Source organism: Ursus maritimus, unplaced genomic scaffold (genome assembly GCF_017311325.1).
Source record: "Ursus maritimus isolate PB19 unplaced genomic scaffold, ASM1731132v1 scaffold_16, whole genome shotgun sequence".
Taxonomy (NCBI): Eukaryota; Metazoa; Chordata; class Mammalia; order Carnivora; family Ursidae; genus Ursus; species Ursus maritimus.
This window is the reverse complement of record NW_024424008.1, coordinates 9,735,831-9,757,742: the sequence shown is the minus strand read 5'-3', so window position 1 is coordinate 9,757,742 and position 21,912 is coordinate 9,735,831. Positions and strand designations below refer to the sequence as shown.

Genomic DNA, 21,912 nt, shown 5'->3' with positions numbered 1-21,912 from the left:
ACAGTGGTTAAGCGCTCTCGGCGTTCTGGGTTTGAGCCCCACATCAGGCTCCTCCACTGAGAGCCTGCTTCTTCCTCTCCCACTCCCTGCTTGTGTTCCCTCTCTCGCTGGCTGCTCTCTCTCTGTCAAATAAATAAATAACATCTTAAAAAAAAAAAAAGCTTAGGGGTTAAGACCATGGCTTTGATGGGGTGTCTGGGTGGCGCAGTCGTTAAGCGTCTGCCTTCGGCTCAGGGCGTGATCCCGGCATTCTGGGATCGAGCCCCACATCAGGCTCTTCCGCTAGGAGCCTTCTTCTTCCTCTCCCACTCCCCCTGCTTGTGTTCCCTCTCTCGCTGGCTGTCTCTCTCTGTCAAATATAAATAAAATCTTAAAAAAAAAAAAAGACCATGGCTTTGAAGTCAGGCAAGACCTACCATTTATTGGCCGTGTGACCTTGGATGTTTGACTCTTCTCTGTTCCATCATCTGTAAAAGGTAATTAATAATAGTTACATAGCAGGAACTCAGCATTAGTCATCTTCCATAAAGGGTCTGCTTACACAACTCCTCAGCGAGGAACTTGATCCTGCGGCAACGGTTAACTTTGTTTTTGAGTGAGACAACCTCTACTTCTCTAGAGTCACCCATTGGTCCTCTGGGACATCTAATCTATACGTAATATAAAGTCCCTTTCTCCAGCTCTTTGGTATACCTAAGCAGAGTATTCATCCCTCTGAGTCTTCTGATTTGGGGGCTTACCTGCTTCAGTTCTTTCAGTGGCCCATGAGGCCACAGTCTTGATTTGGTTTCTGGTCCCTTAAAGCTACGATTAGTGTCTTCGGGATTTGATCTGGGACGTCAGTGTCCTTTTTCAGAGAATGGTGCTCTGAATTTAGGGCCGAGATGACTGACCAGCTCAGCGAGGTGGCTCTCCCTCTTGTATCCCTTTAACTCAGTCTAGACGCAAGTGGCCTCTGCTTTCTGTGGAAGCTGTGTCACGCGCGTGACTAATAGGAAGTAGACTGTCAGCTAAAACCTCTGAATCCTTTTGACATTTGCTGTTTTTATAAAAATCTTTAAAATTATAGTAAAAGATACCTACGTAAGATTTTCCATCTTAAGCATTTTAGTCGACATCACGCGCTGTTAACGGGAGGCACGTTGTCGTACACCACATCTCTACAACTTTTTCATCCTGCAGGACCTCTATCTTACACCCTTTGGACAACTCCTCATTTCCCCTCCCTCAGCCCCTAGCCACCACCTTTCTTCTTGTTTTTATGAGTTTTTAGATACTTTTAAATACCACATACAAGTGGAATTATCCAGTATTTGCCTTTTTGTGATTGGCTTATTTCCCTTAGCATAATGTCCTCAAAGTTCATTTCTGTGGTAGTGTGTGACAGGATTTCCTTCTTTTTAAGGCCGATAATATTCCGTTGTGTGTATATACCACATTTGGTTCATCTGTCCGTTGATGGACACCTGTGTTCTCCCACCTTTTAGCTATTATGAGTAATGCTGCTATGAACATGGACGTGCAAATATCTCCTCAAGACCTTGCTTTTAATTCTTTTGGGGTATATATCTAGAGTGGAATTATTGGATCATGTGGTAATTCTATTTTTAATTTTGAGGCCCCCACGCCACAGTGGCTTGACCATCGTATATTCCCACCAAGAATATACAGGGTGCCAATTTCTCACGCCTTGCCAACACTTACAAGTATTTATTTATTTATTTTTTTAAAGATTTTATTTATTTATTCGCAGAATGAGACAGCCAGCGAGAGAGGGAACACAAGCAGGGGAGTGGGAGAAGAAGCAGGCTCATAGGAGGAGCCTGATGTGGGGCTCGATCCCATACGCTGGGATCACGCCCTGAGCTGAAGGCAGACGCCTAACTGCTGTGCCACCCAGGCGCCCCTCTAGTATTTATTTTTGATAGTAGTCATCCTAGTGGATGTGAGGTGATATCTTGTGGTTTTGATTTCCATTTCCTAATTATTAGTGATATTAAGTATCTTTTCATTATGCTTGTTGGCCATTATGTTTGCTGTTCTTTATCTTTTTTTAAGATTTTATTTGAGACAGAGAGAGAGGAAGCATGAGGCAGGGGCAGGGGCAGAGGGAGAGGGAGAAGCAGACTTCCCATTGAGCAGGGAGCCTGACCCGGGGCTCGATCCCAGGACCCCGGATCACCCTGAGCCCAAGGCAGGCGCTAACCGACTGAGCCACCCGGGCGCCCTGTTTGCTGTTCTTTAATCATGTTTCTCCATCCAGATCTTTAAGCCCAGACTTGTTCTATCTGTCAAGCCTCGAGCTGGTTTATGTCCCATTGCTCCAGCTGGCTGAGCTCATTTAGATTCTAATGCTTTCATATTTCAGTTACTGTTTCTTCCAACTTTGTTTTAACTTTATCTAGACATATCTGGCCCAAGTCATTTTCTCCTCTTAGTAAGAATGGTTGCACTTCTGACTTCACATTGACTAGACTGGCCAATAACTGAGTTGAATTTGGCAATATGTTTGAAGTGTTTAGTGCACAAGGCACTCTGGTACAGAATGGGCTGCCCCAGAGATCTGAGTTCCCTGTCCCTGGACCAGTTCAAGGAGAGACTGAATGGCCTTGATCCAGAAGGCTTAGAGGAAAATCTTCTGTAGGATGAGAGTTAGTTCTAGGTCCTTATAACTGTGAGATTCTCTGATGTGAGCTTTGCTTAATAATATGTTTTGCCCATTTATGCAGGAATTAAATGTTTTGTTTCACATAGTTAATACATTCATGTGGCATACATGGTATAAAATCACTACAGATACATATATATCCCATTCTTAGTGCCCTCCTTCCTATAGATTGTCACCATTGTTTCTTATGTACCCTTCTAGTTCACTGCTTACAGAATCAAGGAAATACAAGTATATGTTCTAATACTCCCCTTTAAAACTTCTTAACATGAAGTGATAACACATATATAGAAAACATAAAGCATAACATAAATGTCCAATGCACAAAACATAAATGTCACCTTGTGGAATTGACAAAGCCAGCGCTTGATGGACTCATCACTGCTCAAGAAATAGAATATTACCAGCACCTCAGAAACTTCTCTTAACCCCCTCTTTCTCAAAGGTAATGGTATCCTGACGTATAGCTCTAGAGTTTAGTTTTGCTTGTTTTTTTAAGTAGACTCTACACCCAACATGGGGCTGAGACTCATGACCCCAAGATCAATAGTCACGTGCTCTACCAACTGAGCCAGCCAGCTGCCCCTAGTTTTGCCTGTTTTTCATCTTTATTCTTTATGTTTGTCTTCTTTTGTTCAGTATTTTTGAGGTTTATCCAAGCTATTGTGTACAGGCTGCTCTGAATATTTTTTTGTATGTGTTTTCGTAATGTGTGCATGCATTTTTGTTGGGTTTCTATCTAGAAATGGCATTGCTGGATCAGAGATCATGTTCCACTCCAGTAGATAATACCAGCCAGTTTTCTGGAGTCGTGGTTGTGAGAGCTGGTCTACTTCAGTTTCACCCTTACTCTGTGCGTTTAGTGCTTTAAAGTTCTATCTTAAAGCATGGGGGTTTACCAGGGTCCCAAATATTTGTCCACCTAGTCCCCTAAGTCTGTCAAACGAATTGTTCAGCTTCTCAGCTTTTCAGTTTTCTCTTTGAGATTAGCAGAGATACCCTCAAAGGAAAAGGGACTTGAAATACCAGGCCAATCTCTCTGAGTGAACTTCTCTCAGTTCTTGGCCTATGATTCTTCATTGTCTTATTTCCTCTCTGGTGCTTTTAACCAGATGTTTTAAATGTTTTATCTGTCATCTCTAGTCTCAGTGGAAAGGTTGGTTCAAATTACCTAGCTTGCTGTTATTGGATTTTCTTCTTTTCTTATGCAAAAGTAGCATGCTGCATACACTGGCCTGTACTTTGTTCACTTAACAACATGTTATGGAGATGTTTCTATCTCGATGTACAGAGGTCCTTCCTATTTTCTTTTTCATCTCTTGCTTTGTATGTTCATTTAACCAGTCCCCTATTGATGAATATTTGGGTTCACAGTATTTTATTGTTCCAGGCAATGCCACGGTGAATAATCTTGTATATACTTAATTTGATGAGCAGAGATATTTTAGGATAAATTCCCAGAGTTGGGCATGCTGGGCAATGATAAATGCATCTGGAGTTGATATCCCTCCATAAATGTTGAACCATTTTGCACTGCAGTTCATGTAAGAGAGTGCCTGTTTCTTCACATTTTTGCCAACAGAATAGGGTCAAAGTTTACGATGTTGCCAGTTTGTTAGATAAAAATCGATGTCAATTTTAATTTTAATTTGCTTTTCTCATTTATATGTGAGGTTGAACATATTTTCATTGTTTTCCTCTTTTCTGTGAGTTGCCTGATCTTGCTCTTTGCCCATTTCAGTTGGGTTTCTGGAAATTTTCTACCAATTTCTAATACAGTTTTCAAATATATTAAGGAGATTAGGACTTTCTTTGTGATGTATCTGGTTAGGCATTATCTCAGTTTAGCCCTATACCAACTCGTACGAGCATATTACTGTGTGAGCGTGTTATTACATTTTCCGTTGAACTGATGAAGACATTGAGGTAAAGTAAATTTAAGTAACTTTCCTAAGGTCACACAAGAAGTGATGAAGGCTGCTTTGAACTAGGTATCTCTGACTCCGTGCTTGAGTTTTTAATGACAGTGTTATGAATTGCCTGCCTGGGATAGTAGAGAAGGAAAAAATCTTTGTTTTTACATTTCCTTTATTTGCCTAAATTCCTATTTCTCGCCTTGCTTTGCTTTTCTTCGTTTTTTCTTTTCTTTTGTTCCCTCCTTCCTTTTTTCTTTCTTTTTAAAAGTATTTTTTAGTCCTATATGTGCTAGGCACTGGAGATCCAAAATTAGAATAATTTGATTCTAGCCTCAAAAGACTCATAATCTAGGAAGAGAGCCAGTCACATAAAAAATTACAATTATTATATAATAATAAGTGCTATAACTCTTCTGTATGTACAAAGAGGAAGGCACCATTTGCTTTTGGGAGGGGAAGGGATGGAGGAAATTTCATAGAAAGCTTTACAAAGGAGGTGGCTTGGAGGTTTGGAGGGTGAATCGGGCATCTAGACGAATTGATGAAGACCGTTCTAGACAGAGAGGACAGCTTACGTCAATATCTAACCCAGCTTTATAAGTCATCCTATAATATTTGGGAATTAGTGAATATTAGTGAATCCTTCATGATTTCATAGATTTTAATACCATTTGTTTCTTATCACTTAAAAATACTCATGCTTTCAATGAGCCTCATGTCTTTCTGTTAAGTCTCTCACCCCTGCTCTCTCTCCCGTCCCTTGTCTAGTGGGGACCGTGAGCCATTGATGGAAGCCACATTACCTGGGCATCGGACCATGAACCCCTGTCCTGTATGGAGCAGAAGAGTGGCCGTGTGTACCTGTTCTTCATCTGTGTGCGGGGCCACGTCACCGAGCGTCACAGGTCATGTCGGGCAGGAATGCGGCCCGCCTCTGCCTCATTTGCAGTCGAGACGCCCGGCTGTTCATGGAGCATTGAGGGACCTGACGAAGAGGTTATTGGTGCAGAGGTGACGTTGGGCCACATTTGCTGTGGGCCCAGGTCATGGCATCCAGCTGCAGTCGGGAAGGCTGGTCATCCTGCGTGCGCCTACTACATCCCTTACTGGTTCTTTTGCTCGGCTACCGTGTAAAGCCAAGCCTCATTCCCTGATGATCTACAGTGACGACTAGGGACCACCTGGCACCATGGCAGGCTCATTAAGCCCATGGCAACGGTGGAGTGCGAGTGAGAGGTGATTGGGAGGGCTGGCGTCCCTGTGTATGTGCAGCGCCCGGACACCAAACAGGTGCCGGGCAGAGGCTTTCAGCATAACCATGGTGAATACTTTCAGAGACCAGCCCTGAGCTCTCAGCTCTGTGAGCCCCGCATGGCTGCCAAGGCAGTGTGGTGAGTTTCGGCCCGATGGATATCCTTCAATGTCCCAGGACCCTCATGGCAGAGATGCTTCTCCCATTCAGCAGACCCTCTGCTGGACAGCTCCCGAGGCTAGGGCAGGAATTGGACCGCTGTCGAATCTTGGCTCTTGTACTCACACCCAACCAGTAAGAAGCGGAGGGTCAACTTAGGCATCTACCTCACAGACCCCTTGGGTGCTGCCTGCTGGTCCATGCGGATCTTGCACTGTGGGCCCTGTGGCTTTTCTGATTTGCGTTTTGAGAAAGGAGGGCTTGTTTGGGTGTTTGTTTGAGTGTGGGACCAAGGGAGAGTGTGAGCAGGTGCCTTCCGCCTGTTTACAGACCAAGAGATCCTGAGCCACATTCAGGAGGACTGCAGCAGCCCTGGTAAGGACTCTAAGCCGACTGAAAACTAAAAATGTGGCTTAGGACCCAATTTTCCATAGAAAGGAAACCACCGAAGGCAACCACAGGCAGGATAATGGAGGCCAGGTTAACAGAGGTTATGGAAGTCTACAGAGAATCCAAAAACTTAATTCTGCTCTCCACCTTTTTTCACGTCTCTCCAAAGAGCAAAAGGAAAATTGTGCCGTAACTACTGCAGTGGGAAGAACTGTGAGGTGGGAAGCCATGATGTGGTCCTGGTTGTGCCGCTGGCTTGCTTTGGGACCTTGGACGTGTCCCTGAACTCTCTGGGCCTCAGTTCTCCATCTGTAAAATGAGAGGATTGGCTCTATGATTTTCTGCTCCCATTCCTAGGAAAGGCAGAGTGCCCGCATGCTTCACGATCGGCAAGTCCTGGCTGTGTGGGTCTCTGATAGGACTGTGATCTCCAGGTGGAGGTCAGAGGACTCATCTTTTCAGTGACTCACCGCCCATCCAGGTGTGAGACCACAAGCAGGTGTTTCTAGCACAAAGGAAGATCTGGATGGTTTGTTCTGTTTTTAATAACAAACATACCCTCACCTTCTAATCAGCTCCAGAACTCTAGGCTGTCTGCCCTAGAGGAATTGGACAGAACAGTAGAATCACGAGGTCACCTACCTTCTCAGCTTTGCAGCTCTGCTCAATCCTCCCTTCCTCCTCCAGAACCCTTATTTCCTAGGGAGGAAAATGAGAAACTCAAAGCCAGGGGCCCCTGATAATGGTACTTATTGTTGCTGATGGCATTACTCCTCTGAAAGCTGTGCCTGAAGTTAGTACTAGGACGTTCCTGATGAGAAAAGGACATGGATTAGGACTTTAAAGCATTGGATAGAACTTCCCATGGTCTCTGCCCTCACAGTTCTGAGGCTAGAAGTGGGAAAAATTCAAGAAAATCAATGCAGCTGGTTTGTAGATGTTGTGCTTTAAGTTGGGGTTATGGTAGTTCCTGATGTCATTGTCTTAGTTGCATCTTCATTTATGCTCGAGTCAGCTACCCCAGGGCTTGGCCAGGCTGCTGGGTTTCCCCCAGGTCTGTTCTTCTCAAAATATTGTTCTGTCCTAGCCCTGGGGTAGCTGACTCCGAGCACAATGAAAGACAGCTAAGACAATGACATCAGGAACTACCGCCCCAACTTAAAAGCACAACATCTACAAACCAGCTGCGGTGATTTGCCTCTTGGAAATTTTCTCCACTTCTGGCCTCGTGGCTGTGAACGAGGATCAATGCTAAAGTCTGTCCATGTCGCTTTTTCTCATCCGGGAGCGATCACAGTATACCAGCAGCATGCCAATAAGTGCATCGGGGAGCCTGGCTGGTTTCTCGACCTTCTCCTAGGAAATAAGGGTTCTGAGCGAAGAAGAAGCTGTTCGTGTTTTGTTCTGTCAATTCACTAGGGCAGACGGCCTGTAGAGTTCTGAGCTTGATTAGAAGGTGAGGGTATGTTTGTTATTAAAAACAAGAGCAAACCATCCAGGACTTCCTTTGTGCTAAAGGAGCACCTGCTTGTGGTCTCACACCTGGATGGGCGGTGAGTCACTGGAAAAGATGAGTCCTCTGACACTCCACCTGGAGATCACAGTCCTATCAGAGACCCACACAGCCAGGACTTGCCGATCGTGAAGCATGCGGGCACTCTGCCTTTCTGAAGATAGAGGCTTAAATCATAGAGCCAATCCTCTCATTTTACAGATGGAGAACTGAGGCCCAGAGAGTTCAGGGGACACGTCCAAGGTCCCAAAGCTCTAACCAAACCACATCATGGCTTCCCACCTCACAGTTCTTCCACTGCAGTAGTGCATTTTCTTCCTTTTGCTCTTTGGAAGACGTGAAAAAGGTGGAGAGCAGAATATTAAGGTTTTTGGATTCTCTGTAGGCCCATAACACTCCTGTTCCAACGCCTGGCCTCCATTATCCTGCTACGCATAGGTGGTTTCTATATGGAAAATTGGATTCTAAGCCAATTTTAGTTTTCAGTCGAACCAGAATCTACCAGGGCTGCTACCACAGTCCTCCTGAATGTGGCTCAGGATCTCTTGGTCTGTAAACAGGCGGAAGGCAATCTGCACTCTCCAGCAGTTACACTCAGAGCAAACACCCAAGCAAAAGCCCCTCCCTCCAAGCGGCCAAATCAAATAGCCACAGGGCCCACAGTGCAAGGTCATGGGCGGGACCAGCAGGCAGCAAGGGGTCTGGTTGAGGTAGATGCCTAAGTTGACCCTCCGCTTCTTACTGGTTGGGTGTGGTACAAGGCCAAGATTCAGACAGCGGTCCTTCCTGCCCCTGGGGCTGTCAGCAGAGGGGTCTGCTGAATGGGAGAAAGCTTTATCTGCCATGAGGGTCCTGGGACACTTGAAGGATATCCACGGGCCGGAAACTCACCACACTGCGCCCAGCCATGCGAGGGCTCCCGAGCTGAGCTCAGGGCTGGTCTCTGAAAGTATTCACCATGGTTAATGCTGAAAGCCTCTGCCCGGCACCTGTTTGGTGTCCGGGCGCTGCTCCCCCAGCACAGGGACGCCAGCCCTCCCAATCACCTCTGCCACGCCGCACTCCGTTGCCATGAGGCTTAATGAGCCTGCCATGGTAAATCGTCGTCTATAGATCGCTCGAAATAACGGCTGCTTATCAACCAAAGTGGCGTGGTAAATATTCCGGCTGGCGAACTGCCGTATTCGCCAATAACCTCTTTCGGTCGGGTCACCTGGCTGCTCGAAGTAACAGCGTCAACGCCATGTTTGAAGAAGCGAAGGCACCGATACCCGACATGCTGGCGCCGGCTGGCCTGGCCGCGCGACTGGGCTACCTGCCGGCCGCCTCTTTGCCGGTTTAGTCGATCTTGACTGTGACTCACATCAACTCTTCATCCCACTGGGCTGAAGGAGACGGAAGAGAAGGCAGGGGAAGAAGAAACTCATTAACATGTTTTTAAGTGATAAGCTGATATTGACCAAAAATCTAATAGTCATGGAAGAGTGCCACTAATATTCACTAATTCCCCAAATATTATATAAGCTGGGTTAGATATTGTGCGTCTTTGTCTCAGAGCAGGTCTTCCTGTCTAGACGCCCTCAAACTCAAAAAGCCACACTCCTTTACAAAAGCTTTCTATGAAATTTCGCCAAGCCCTTTCAAGCAAATAGCCTTCCTGTGTACATGCAGAAAAGGATCTATAGCACTGATATATAATTGTAATTTTATGTGACTATTTATAACCTGTTATGATCTTTGACTGAAAATCAAATTATTCCTGACACACACGGATCTCAGTAACACATGATGGCTAAATAAACTCTTTTTAAGAAAAAGGAAGAGAGCTAAAAAAGAAAAGAAAAGCAGAAAAAAGCAAAGCAAGCGACAAGCAAATTCCAGGCAAAATAAAGAGTAAAACAGATTTTTCCGCTCCCAGCGGCTTTGATGGCACTAGGTAAAAAACTCGAAGCCTTTGGTTCAAGCGGCCTTCATCACTGTGACGAACGCCAGAAAGTTGCCCAAACCCCCGCACTCAACAAACATTTCATCGGTTCAGCGAAGGAAAAATGGCGCTGCGCTACGGCTAATATGCTGCGTGCCTGATTGGCTGCGTAAACTGTAATGCTGCCCGCATCTGTGCAATATGACGAAAAACTGTGACCAAAATGACGAAAAAAATTTCGAAGCTGAAATGGACGAAAACACAGATCAGCAGCATCGGCGAAGCGTGAAAAATGATCCACATATGGAAAAGCAAATTAAAATGGTGCTATCTGGCAAAAGCTGACCTATTCGACGGCAGAAAATGAAAACAGGCACTTTCTACATGAACTGCGGTGCAAATGATTCAACGACATGGAGGATCAAACTTCAGATGCGTAACGCCCAGCATGCTGCTCGATCTAAAAAATTATGCGCTAACAAATTAGCTGTATACAAGATTGACCACCGTGGCGTACCTGGATATGTACTGTGAACGCAAATATTGTTAAATAACATACAAGCAGAGATGAAAAAGAAAATGACGCAAGCTGTCTCCACTCTTTGCTGACGGTAAGTGAGCGAAACACGAAGGCCGGTATGCAACATCTACTGCATAGAAAAAAGAAAAATCAACTCTTTAACAGCTATAGTGAACCAATACCCAGACAAGGCGACGAATAAGCATTAAAAACATCTGGTTAAAAAAAGCACCGAAATGGACAGTGAAATCATGGGCCAGAACTGGCGTGGCCTATTCAGTCCTTTCCTTTTTGAGAGGTGTCTGTAATCTCAAAGAAGAAAACTGAAAGCTGAGGCTGGTTGTTGCAAGCTGACCCCGGTTATCGGTAAACTGCATATAGACTTTAAGCGCAACGCACAGAGTGAAACTGAATGTTCAACTTTCTCTGGCTACGACTCAACAAAAATGCGTGCATGATACAGCTACATCTAAGCATATTCAGAGCAGCTGTACCCAGCCAGCTGGACAAGCTCTGCAGACAAGGCAGCATAAGGGCAAAGGTGAGAAGAGCGGGCGCGAACTTTGGCCTGGCTCTAGTGAGGCACGACGTATTGTGTAGCATGTTGGGGCAATAAGTACTTAAAAAAACAATAAGCTACTCTCGTACGTCGAGACCTACTGCGAGGGTTAGAAAGTTTCTGGTGCTGACGCGGCGACTGGCGAGCTGAAATGATGGTGGTGACGCATCCCGAATACGCAGGTATTCGGTATGTTTTGTGCGTGGTTGTTGTGTTCGTAACTATGTTTTCTATGTTATCACTTCATGTTAAGAAGACACAAAGAAGTATTAAAATATACTTGGCTATTTCGCTGATTCTATATAACAGCAATGCAAGCCAAGCTGTGGTGATATAGGAAGGAGGGCACATATTTATCTAACCAGCATTTGCTACACCATGTATGCACCATGGTAACAATGGCGCTGTGAACTCTGCATAAATCAGGCAAGCCTCATTGATAGCTGAAGCTCACATCGAGCGGGAATCTTTCCTGATACTCCTGGAAGGTAGCGCATCCTGAAGTTTTTGCCATCGGCTGCTGCGGATCGAGGCCGGTGAATCTCCCGGGGTTCAGAGAATATCTCTGGGGCGGCCGATGCTATGCCAGGGCCAGCGATACTGTAAGCACTTTCAGTATGTGTAAATTCAACTTTCAGTTGGCCAGTCTAGTCAATGTGAGTCAGAAGTACAACACAAGAAGGAAGAAGAGAAGCTGTTTTTGGTGAAATATGTGGGCAACACAAAGTTGGAGGAAAACAGCTGGCACGAATATGAAGCATTAGAATACAAATGAGCTCGGCCACTGAGTGTGAGGACATATTCAACTTCGAGAGCTGACGAGATGGGAACAGGCAGGCTTATCTGGATGGGCGCGATTGGGGAACGACAGGCAGCTCCGGTCGCGCGTGCTCGCGGCTCAGGTTGTGATCCCGAGAGATCGGCACCCGAGTCAGAGCTCACCTGTGGAGAGTGCTGCCGCTCTGTCTCAAATGTAAAAATGAGCTGTTTTTAACGCTAATGACCAACAACGTAATGAAAGATGCCAATATCACTAATGGTATCAGGGGGAAATGAAATCAAAAACTTTCCTATCTCACTAGGATGCTATCAAAAACAAAAATACTGGAAGAGAAGCGCCTGCTTTACAACTGATAAATGCTGCCTTCGGCTCGGGGCGTGAATCCCCAACGTTAGCATCGAGCCACATAAATATATACCTCTTTGGCACTGCTGCTCACTCCCCGCTGTGTTCCTGCAACTGTGGGGTCTTTCAAAAAAAAAAGCAAACCAGTGTGCTTACGAGGTCTTGACGAGAGAAAAATTGGCGCCTGCGGTGAAGGCCTGCGTGGTCAAGCACTGTAATGAAAGCCTCAAGTAAAAATGAAGATACCACATGTTCAATATTCACTTCTGGAAACGCTACCCCAAAATTAAGGTCTTGAGACATTTGCAGAATCATGTTCGCGTGTGGCAAAGTGAGGAGAAGCTACAGGTGTCCAGCGAACGTAACAAATAATGTTATCTACCTGTAATCAATCTTTCGACGCTAAAGAAGAGAATCACATTACCACACGAAATAACGATAAGAAATAAGCAGTCACAAAAGAGCTTAATATGTGGACTAATTCCCTTGTATGTGTGCCTGTTAAAAATAATAAAAGCCAAGCTGAAGAAGGTGATGGCTAGGGAAGAAAGGAAAGTTAAGGAGACCAACAGATAAGGTCACGAGATATAATAACGGATAACAGAAATAACGTGCATTCTTCTTCAGTTAACAACTGTGTTCGTCATCTTAGATATCTTTTACTTGCTAATTTTAAGATTTTGCTAAAAACACAGCAGAGATTCAAGAAATTTGGCAACAGTCTGCTCGGCCAGTCCGCTGCGTCTGCCACCTCGCAACACTTGACCAGACTGGTGCGCAGGGGAGGCCTGGATTGCCAACTGATCGATCTGGAAAGCGATTCTGAGAGTTTGCTGGCGGTGCTGTCAAACGGCACCTGAACCGAAAACAATCAAGGCCTGCTGAAGCCCTCATGTGAACCACTGAGGCTGTTTAGTAAGCTTTATTCAGAGAAGACGAATACTGCTTTAGTACCAAAGAGGCTGAAAACATGTGCGGTATGGTGCCAGATGTCATGGGAACTCAGAAGTGAAGCTCAAAAAACAACAAGCCACACTGGGATCATCGCGTGAAATTTCAAGCCAGGCCCATACATGAATGACCTGCTGAGGTTCTATGATGGGGGACGAAGAAGAGTCAAGCAATCCAGCGCGTGTAATATGTTGGACTGCCTGACGCTGAAAACCCGTGTTTTTTGAATTTTGTTTATATTTGACGAGAAGAACGACCGAAGGAGAGGAACACAGAAGGAAGGTGGAGAAGGAGAAGAAGGCTCTAGCGGGTGAGGCCGATCCCCGAAGATGCGGTTTCGCCTGAGTGGCAACGTGCGCTCACCATCAAGCCGTGGTCTTCCTAAGCTTTTGAGATGTTATTTATTTGACTGACGAAGCGTGCCGAGGAGGGCCAGGCTCTCAGTGGCACAAACTCAAACACCAAGTGGCCGGGCGGCTGTGAACTGGCCAAATGCTGTGCTTACCGAGAATACAGAAGATCCACTGATGAAGCGTTCTTTCTTCAGATTCAGCGAAGTGACCAATACGGAAGGTTAAGCGGGCCCGGCGCGATCTCAGTGAATCAGCTGTGGCGGCTGGGCAAGGACCTGCGACCTGTCAAGAAGTGGCTTCTACAACAGCCACGATCTGCCATAAGCAGGCGGCCTTGACACAGGCGCCTCAATACGGAGAGAGAAAGCAAAAAGCTGGGGCCCAGCGAGACTGCTGAGCTTCTTTGAACAGTGTCTAACGGGGTTTGGTAACTGATATCTGCAACAAATAGTGCTGCTGAGACAAGACCGATACAAATATTGAAACAAGTCTCAGGCTCAGAAAACGAGAATTGCTGGCTTGCTTCCTGCTAGCCACTGTAACAAAAAAAACATCGATTTCCAATGGTGATATTCTGTGTTTCGAAAGAGTAGAGCGTCAGCAACGGCCTCTGCCACAGAAGCAATGGATATGGATTACCAACAGATGTCAGGGGAGTGAATTTCAAGCGGCAATTAATCGAATGGCGTATGGCGCGGAAAAGTGATAACGGCTCTCGTCTAAAGAACTGAAATGAGAGCAGGCATCTGGGCGAAAACCAAGTCTATGAGAGATGAAAGTGCGTCTGCAGTGCTCTGATGACCGAGTACTCAGGCAGCGTGGTGTGAATGAAGAAGGAAAAGCGGCTGCGAGCACTCCCGCGTGCTATTACGGGCGATTACAAAGACTCTCAAACCCATTGTCTGTCGATATCACTGTTCTTTCCAGCCTGGGCAACTGTCGATGTGGTGCCTCTCCTCAAGCGTTAATATTGCCACTTGAGGTGCCCGGCCTTCAACTCGACTGCCGAGTCCTGTCCATTTCCAGCTGGGAAGCATGCACCTCACACTGCGCGGGGAGGACTGCATCACCACACCTCTGCTGGTTGTGGTGTGAGCAAGCCTCACCGAGGCTCCCTGCCAGCGGACTTTGAACCTCCTGGGGTGACTCAGAACTGAAGATGGCCAACCAGTCTGAATGAACGCCACAGGCGTCTTGAAATCGAAGGCGGTTCCGCTGCTGTCCACCAACTGTGTGATCGATCAAGTAACAACGTCTGGCTCAATTTCGTCTGCATGCGGAAGCTGACTGCCGTTCTATCTGAAATATGTGGCTCAATGTGGCGCCTGGCAGTAAGATCTCGCGAAATGAAGCTTTGCTCACTGAGCGGTTTTTCTCCTTCCACTAGGCTTTGCTGCCGGTGAAAACGAACCTGAAGTGTTAGCAATGTGAAAGGCGGCCGGGCCACGTCGTGGTCACTGTACTGGTGCTTCGGCAACCTCGGCGGAATGGAAGCGCATCGCATCGCGCTTCGTCGGGCTTTGCAGGCCGAAAGTGTGGTACCGGCGGGGCTGGATCGGCTAGGTGTTCCTCTCAGCCTGGCTGCCGGGGCGCAAGGCTTTGTTGGCGCGTGCGATGTCGCTGCTCCATGACCTCTGCGGGGTAGAGAACAGCCAGATGTGACGTCCTACTACATGCTGCCCAATACATCATCCATTTCTGGAGATCACACGAGAAGAACAGGTGACTCTCGAATGTTTGACGCCTAACATACAGAAAACAACATCGCCAGTTTAAAAACACAATATGCTCGTTTCGATGTGAAATACACGGCCTTATCATATCGTCTCTCCAGGTACCACATGCTGCAGTATCCAGAATATCACTGTTCGAATGGGTTCTAAGTCCCGGTTCACCCCAAAATTTTGAAACCATTAAATATAACTGCCATAAATCCAGATCCATGAGAGAAGGCAACTGTGTTAAGATTCTCGGAGAGCTTTCCTTTCCTACTGGGGAGATGCGGGATGAAGGCAATCTTCCCCGATATCTCTCGGCGTGCCTAACCCACCCATCCAGAGGTGAACTTTGGACTTAGCACTCTGGGTAACGTCTCATATCGTGAACCATAGTACGGCGCGGCTGGGCAGCTGTTAAGCGGCTCGACAAGTGGTTTAGCTGCGCCGGGGCGGCGAGGACCGAAGCTGGCTGCGGTTGCTGCTGGGCTGGTGCCGCGATTCGGCATAACTTTGTTATTCCATCTACCGTGTGCCAGCAACACAAGTATCAAAGAAAATCGAATATTCTACTGAAGGTAAAAAAGGTGGCTGGAGATACCACCTAAATCGACAGCCTGGCATAAATCGCCTTGTAATCGAACTATAAAAGCAGGCCCAGAAAATGTCATTATTTAATAAATAGTTCTGAATAACCCCTTCCAATCGCTATAAAGTGAGTATTGGGGAACAGAAAGTCAAAAGGCTGAGAATTACAACTATCAGCAGAAAAGGGCTGGCAGCATGGTGTGAAGAGAACAAGCATCTATTTCGGGTGACAGTAACTCGTACGCTGAGCCTTTCGAATACGTCCATTTCGGGTGAAAACGCTGGCTTTGTTTATGCTGAGGGGCTTCTGGCTGCTCCTCACTGTATGCTCAATCCAGACCCTTTGTTTGTACGTACTGCAGAAACTCAGGCGCTGTTCACCGCTGCGAGACAACTACCTGGAGCACATGATATCTGCTGGTTGACTGGTGGCTGGATGACGCTGATCTCATAAGCGGTGAAAGTGAAACGGAAGTGGAAAAGCCTGAACGGCTGGGAGTGAGCTTTGTGACGATATTATAACATCATGGAGATGCAAGGGCGTGAGACAAGCTCAGCGGGATCAGGTCTGGGAAGGCGCCATGATAGGTGTTTATCCTGAAAATGCGCTGGCTGGAAAGATGCATGTCGAATATACGCCTATGAGCCAACCGATGAATGCTGATATGGCACGCCAGTGTCCATCCAGGCTGAAACGCGACGCGGAGACTGGTCGCTGTTCTTGGCAAGCAAGAACCATGAAGCTCGACCGAGAACGAAGCCTCAAAATCAGAAAAGCTTTTCTTCTCGCAATTCTGGAAGATCGAAAAGCAGAAGATATTGAGCCATTGGCTCACCTCTCCGCAGTGCTGCAGCACTCAGTAACCATCTGTCCCAGAGGCCTGCTGGTGTGGTCAGAGGCAGGTTTGAACCACACCGATACATGAGCAGCAGGCTTTCTACAAACTCCGGGATCTTAAGATGTACTCACGTCAGTAAGTTTGCTGAGCAGTTCTGAGATAAGCGACGACCCATGACACTAGCATATGAGCTCAATATGGAAGTTGTCACAGGCAATCACGTGCACAACTGACCCTTCAGCAACACGGGGATAGAAGTGACGCTAACAATCATGTATATCTTGACTCCCAAAAGCGTGGGCCAGAAACTACAATCGAAACATAAAGTCAGTAACATTTTAATGTTGCTGATATATGACCATATTATTCTTATCATGATGAAAAAGAAAATGTTAAGAAAAAATACAGGGCGTCGAAAGAAGATTTATGTTGCTATAGTACTGAGAAGAAATCTTATACTGGACCAATGTGTTGATCGTAGTTCCTTGGTGGCATGGTGATGTGGATGTTAACAGTTAACTTTCAGCTCCCTTCTATGCACAGAGAAAAGTCGGCCCCAAATTCTTATGAGCCCACACTGGTGCGGTTACTACCAACGTCGGTCAACATGTTGTGGAGGGAGAATTCTCTGAACGTGGCAGAAATGGGCACGGGATAGCGTGGAGAAGGTGAGACGCGCAAAAGCGGAAAATAACTTTGTCAATGGGACTTCATTAACATCACTCTACTATGTGGGCAACAATGTCACTATGAATCTTGAACTCCTTGCTATTAAATGAGATATACCTACCTAAGATGACCAATATGAAAAGTCACTCAAGAGCTGCCTTATACTGGCGCTATATGAAGTAAAATAATATTATAAATTTACGGGTAATGGTATGGCTTTATATCACTACAACTGCTGAGATACTATCGTTACCCGGTATTTATTAATCTTGGTAATTATGATTATGCTGATCATATCGATGTTTGTGATTCTGGCAGCATAGATGGCGACCTCCTTTGCATTCACACAAACCATAGACTGGGATCTATGAGAAGAATCAGAGTTCTGCTGAGTTATTCATTTAGCTGAGAACTCAAGTTAACCAATTGCTGCTCACTATGTCACCTTTCAACAAGAAGGCCAGCCCCTGAACTGTACGACTGGGCGCAATAACGGGGGCGTCTGCACCTGACAATGCCACTTATTTCTGGCACTGTAATGGTGAATGTATTCAAAAGACCAGTTAGTCGGTGCGCTAACCGGTGAACTTGGGGCCTCCTAACTTTCGACGTTACTCTGGCAGCTGGTGCAAACGGCGCGATCTGCGCTGAAAATCCCGGTATGACCTCACTGTCAGGCCACGGAAGAAATAACATATAGGCCCTTCCTGGAGATGTGCCTGGACCCATGTTCAGAAAATTTACCAGCGAGACTAAATCGTCTAACGTCCCAACTTCGCAAGCAAATGGAGCCGTACTCCGACCCTCTGGATCTGGGCGACTGCGTGGCTCTGACTCCCAGGCTGGCTCGTCTCCCCGCTGTTGCAACGCCCCCTTTGCTGGGATGCGGCCCTTTCGCAGCTAAAGGACCTCTCCATCGGGGGCTTGCGAGCATGGTTTTCAGGCGATGAGCTTTCTTGAAGGCTGAGAGAGAGGAGGAGGAAGAAGACACCTGGAGAGACGCTGCTGCTAGTGGGGCGATGCAAGCGCCACGAGGGCGAGAAGTGAACGCGAGGCGGAGCGAACCCGCCGGCAATGGGCACACTGCGAACTCAACCCCGCGCGGCCAGACCGCCTCGCATTTCGCGTCAGCGGACCTGCTATCTTTCCGACCACCGCCCAGTACGGCCTGGACCGGGCTGAGCCGGATACCGGCCGCGCCTTCCTGACTCCGCCTCACGCTTCCTCCAGCTCCTCCCCGCTCCCTGGCCCAAGCTGTAGCTCTGCCGGGTTACTGATGTGTCACCACTAGAAGCCCCGGTGAAACAACAGGTTCCGGCCTGAACTCGAAGACCCGGAGATCTATCCGTAAAAATTATATATATTAAATTTAGAATTATATATGAGTTATATGTAAACAGAGAGATACAAATAATAATATAAATTTAAATTTTATATAAATTTTAAATGATCCTCTGATGATCTTGGCTGGATGAACCCACTGGATACCGGTGGTTGTGGCTGAAATAAATGGAGAATTGTGAGATTCAGTGTGCGGCTGTGCTGGAGCTGAGCCTGGAAGCTGTTTATTCAAGCACCTTTCCTGGGAGGCTGAGACACGAGCACGTGCTGGCTGAGGGTGCACTATGCTGCCCATCCAGCTAACCGAGTGCTTTCGGTTGCTGAAGTCTAATGGTCCTGGGCAAATATTTATATATGCGGAAACCCTGCTGAGAAAGTGTGCTGGTGTGCAACTCATGGCGTATACGTGGTTCTTTCGAGCTCGGCAATGTCTTTTCTCTTATGATCAATGGTGTGTCCTTACTACATTGCCCGTAATAAATAGCAGCAACTATAATGCGGAGTCTGTAATGCTACTTGGATATCATTTTTATGCTGAACAACGGCAAGTGTGGACCGCAAAACACATAAAGCTGGCATAATATGCCGATGAACATGAAAAATGCGCAAACAATAAATACTAAATTCAGAGTGTGGTAGAGGCGATGGATTAGGAGGCGCAAAGGACTTTCGGTGTGTCTTATTATTATATCTTAGGTGATTTCATTTTATTCTTCTTTAAACGCTGTATTTGATAAAATATTTCGGTTTCTCTTTTTTAATATCGGACCACTACGAATTGACTATACAGACAGGAATCAATTCCATTTACAACCTGCTCAAAAAAGCGCAAGGCTACCCTGGGTAAACTGGCAAGCGAATAAGTCTATATGTAGAAGGCTACAAGAGACATAAGAAATTGAAGAGCACAAAAATGGAAGAAGCATTCCGTAACAAGATCATTTATAGTGGAAGCTGTCTGTATCTACTCAGCAGCATATATCCTATCCAAAAGTGGCATTTTCAGAGCTGAAACAAGTAATCCCAGCAGGGAAAGACAACGAGCATCTACCACTGATTTCAACTATTACAAGATAACTGTGCTGGCACAAACATGGGCAGGAAGAGCAGACTATGAACCTGGTCGTAGCTGAGCAAGCACAGCTCCGATGAAAAAGATTTGATGCTCTTTCAATAAATGGTGCTGAGAATGGTTGTGCCTGAAGCATCTGCCACAAAAGATAAACTCTAAATGGATGAAGACGTCAATGTGAACGAGAATCCATCAAATGCAGAGAAGCGCTGGCCTCTTCGGCATCTGCCGGGCACATCTCAAAGGCACGAAGGCTTGGCGAAAATATTTGGGTCTGCGGCAAGCGCGATCCCAAAAAAACGCGGCCGAATAACATTGCACAAATGACTACCACGGAAGCTGATATCGCGGTCTAAGCTTTCTCAAGCTATTTGCAAACTAATGTCGAAGTCGCGGGCGAAAAAATATGAACGAACACACCAAAGAAAGATTATGCGAATGGCTAACGGGCTACGTAAATGTTCAGCATCATCAGCCATCGAGATGTAAACTACCTTACGCCGCCGGTGAAAACAAGCAGCTGGGCGAAGTAACAGTGTTGGCGGCGGAAGATGATGAAAAGAGGACCTGTCTTTCCACTGTCGTGAAGTGAGTTGTACAGCACCGACACAACGCATGACAGCACGATTGCGCTGCTGAATATTTACCCAAGCGAGAAGGAGCACCGCGCACCCCAACATGTTCATAACGGCAATGTCCACAATAATGTGGAAAGGAGGTCGGAAGCCTGCGGCTGAAATGGTGGATAAAGAAAGATGTGTTCATATGCTACAATGGGTATACTCGGCCATCAGCCGCTAGCGACTACATCAACGTGGACTTTGGAGAGATTATGCTAAGTGAATAAGTCAGCTTGAAGCGAAGACAATTATCGCTATAGTTTCACTGTGAACCATGGGAAATGTGGTGGACATCGGGAAAGAGAAGAGCGAGGTGAAAATCGGAGGCAAACCATGAAGATTCGCGAGCTAAACTGTGTGTGTGTGGTAATAATGTGTAGAAAATAATGTAATGTAATGTGAAAACAATAAGGTGTGTGTGTAATAATAATATATGTATAATAATAATGTGTAATAATAATAATGTGTGTAAGTGTGTGTAATGTGTAATGTGTGTGTGTGTGTGTGGCAATGTGTATGATAATAATGTAATAATGTGTGTGGCATGTAATATAATAATAATAATGTGTGTGTGTATGTATGTATGTGTGTAATAATAATATTAATAATGTGGTAATAATGTAATAATAATAATAATAATAATAAGTAATAATGTGCTGTAATAATAATAATATATAATAATAATAATAATAATAATAATGAGCTACCCAGGAGCCCCTTAACCCCTAAGCTCTTAGTAGCTACCAGGGAATACAGAAGATCTCTGCACTGGGTATGAAGTTAGGCTGATGATTCTTCTAACTTCGAGATTCTACAATCAGGTAAGTCAGAGAATGAAAGTGTGAAAATACAGAGAAGGGAGGAGTTAAATGGACGCGTCTGTGAATGCTTGTGGCGGCTGGGCAGCGAGGTTATGCGCCAGGCCTGGTCTGATAAGAAGTGCTTCACAGCCCAACGGTCTGCCATAGAAAGCAGGGCAACATGACCACAGGCGACGCCTGTCCTGGAGGAAACAAAAAAGCTAGAACTCCAAGCGAGGCTGCGGGGCTGGGCCTCTTTGGAGGCCAGTGATACAAGCAGAGGTTTGGTCCTGGGAAGCCCCGAGGAAGTCTCACGGCAAGATGGGGTGAAAGAGCCGGGACTGGAAATTCCCCGGAGTAAAAACCTTCCCCCACAAGAAAATGTGAGCAAGTCATCCAGAGCAGAGGCAGGGGTTGCTGGCAGGGCCCGCCTTTGGCAGAAAAGCATTTGCACTGTAATAGCAAAAAAAAAAAAAAAAAAAAAAAAAAAGGCATCCCTATAGATGTAGAGTTTTAATGGTGATATTTCTGTGGGTAGAAAACCAGGAAAGGTTAGGGCGATTCGAGTGCCTATTATAGAACCCCCAACAAAGGAAAGAAACAGAGACTGTGGCCTCTGCCACAGAACTAATGGATATGGATATAACCAAGATGTCAGAAGTGGATTTCAGAGTAACAATTATCAAGATGACGTATAGGCTTGAGAAGAATATTAACGAGAATATAGAATCCCTAAGGGCTGAAATGAGAACGAATCTGGGCAGAAATTAAGAATTCTATGAATGAAATGCAGTCTAAACTGGATGCTCTGATGGCCAGGGTAAACCAGGCAGAAGAATGAATTAGTGAGTTAGAGGATGAGATGATAGAAAAGAAGGAAAGAGAGGTAACACGGGGAAAAACACTCCAGTTTCACGAGTGCCTATTACAAAGACAT

At 45.9% G+C, this 21,912-nt stretch overlaps 1 protein-coding gene and 1 pseudogene across 1 annotated transcript in view; one reads left to right on the top strand and one right to left on the bottom strand.

The window, feature by feature from the left end:
- The window catches only part of NEU3 (neuraminidase 3), a 38,196-nt gene that overhangs the window by 10,650 nt on the left and 5,634 nt on the right, over nt 1-21,912 (bottom strand). The gene's annotated exons all lie outside the window — the stretch shown is intronic.
- Nucleotides 5,372-6,507, top strand: LOC121102884 (annotated as a pseudogene).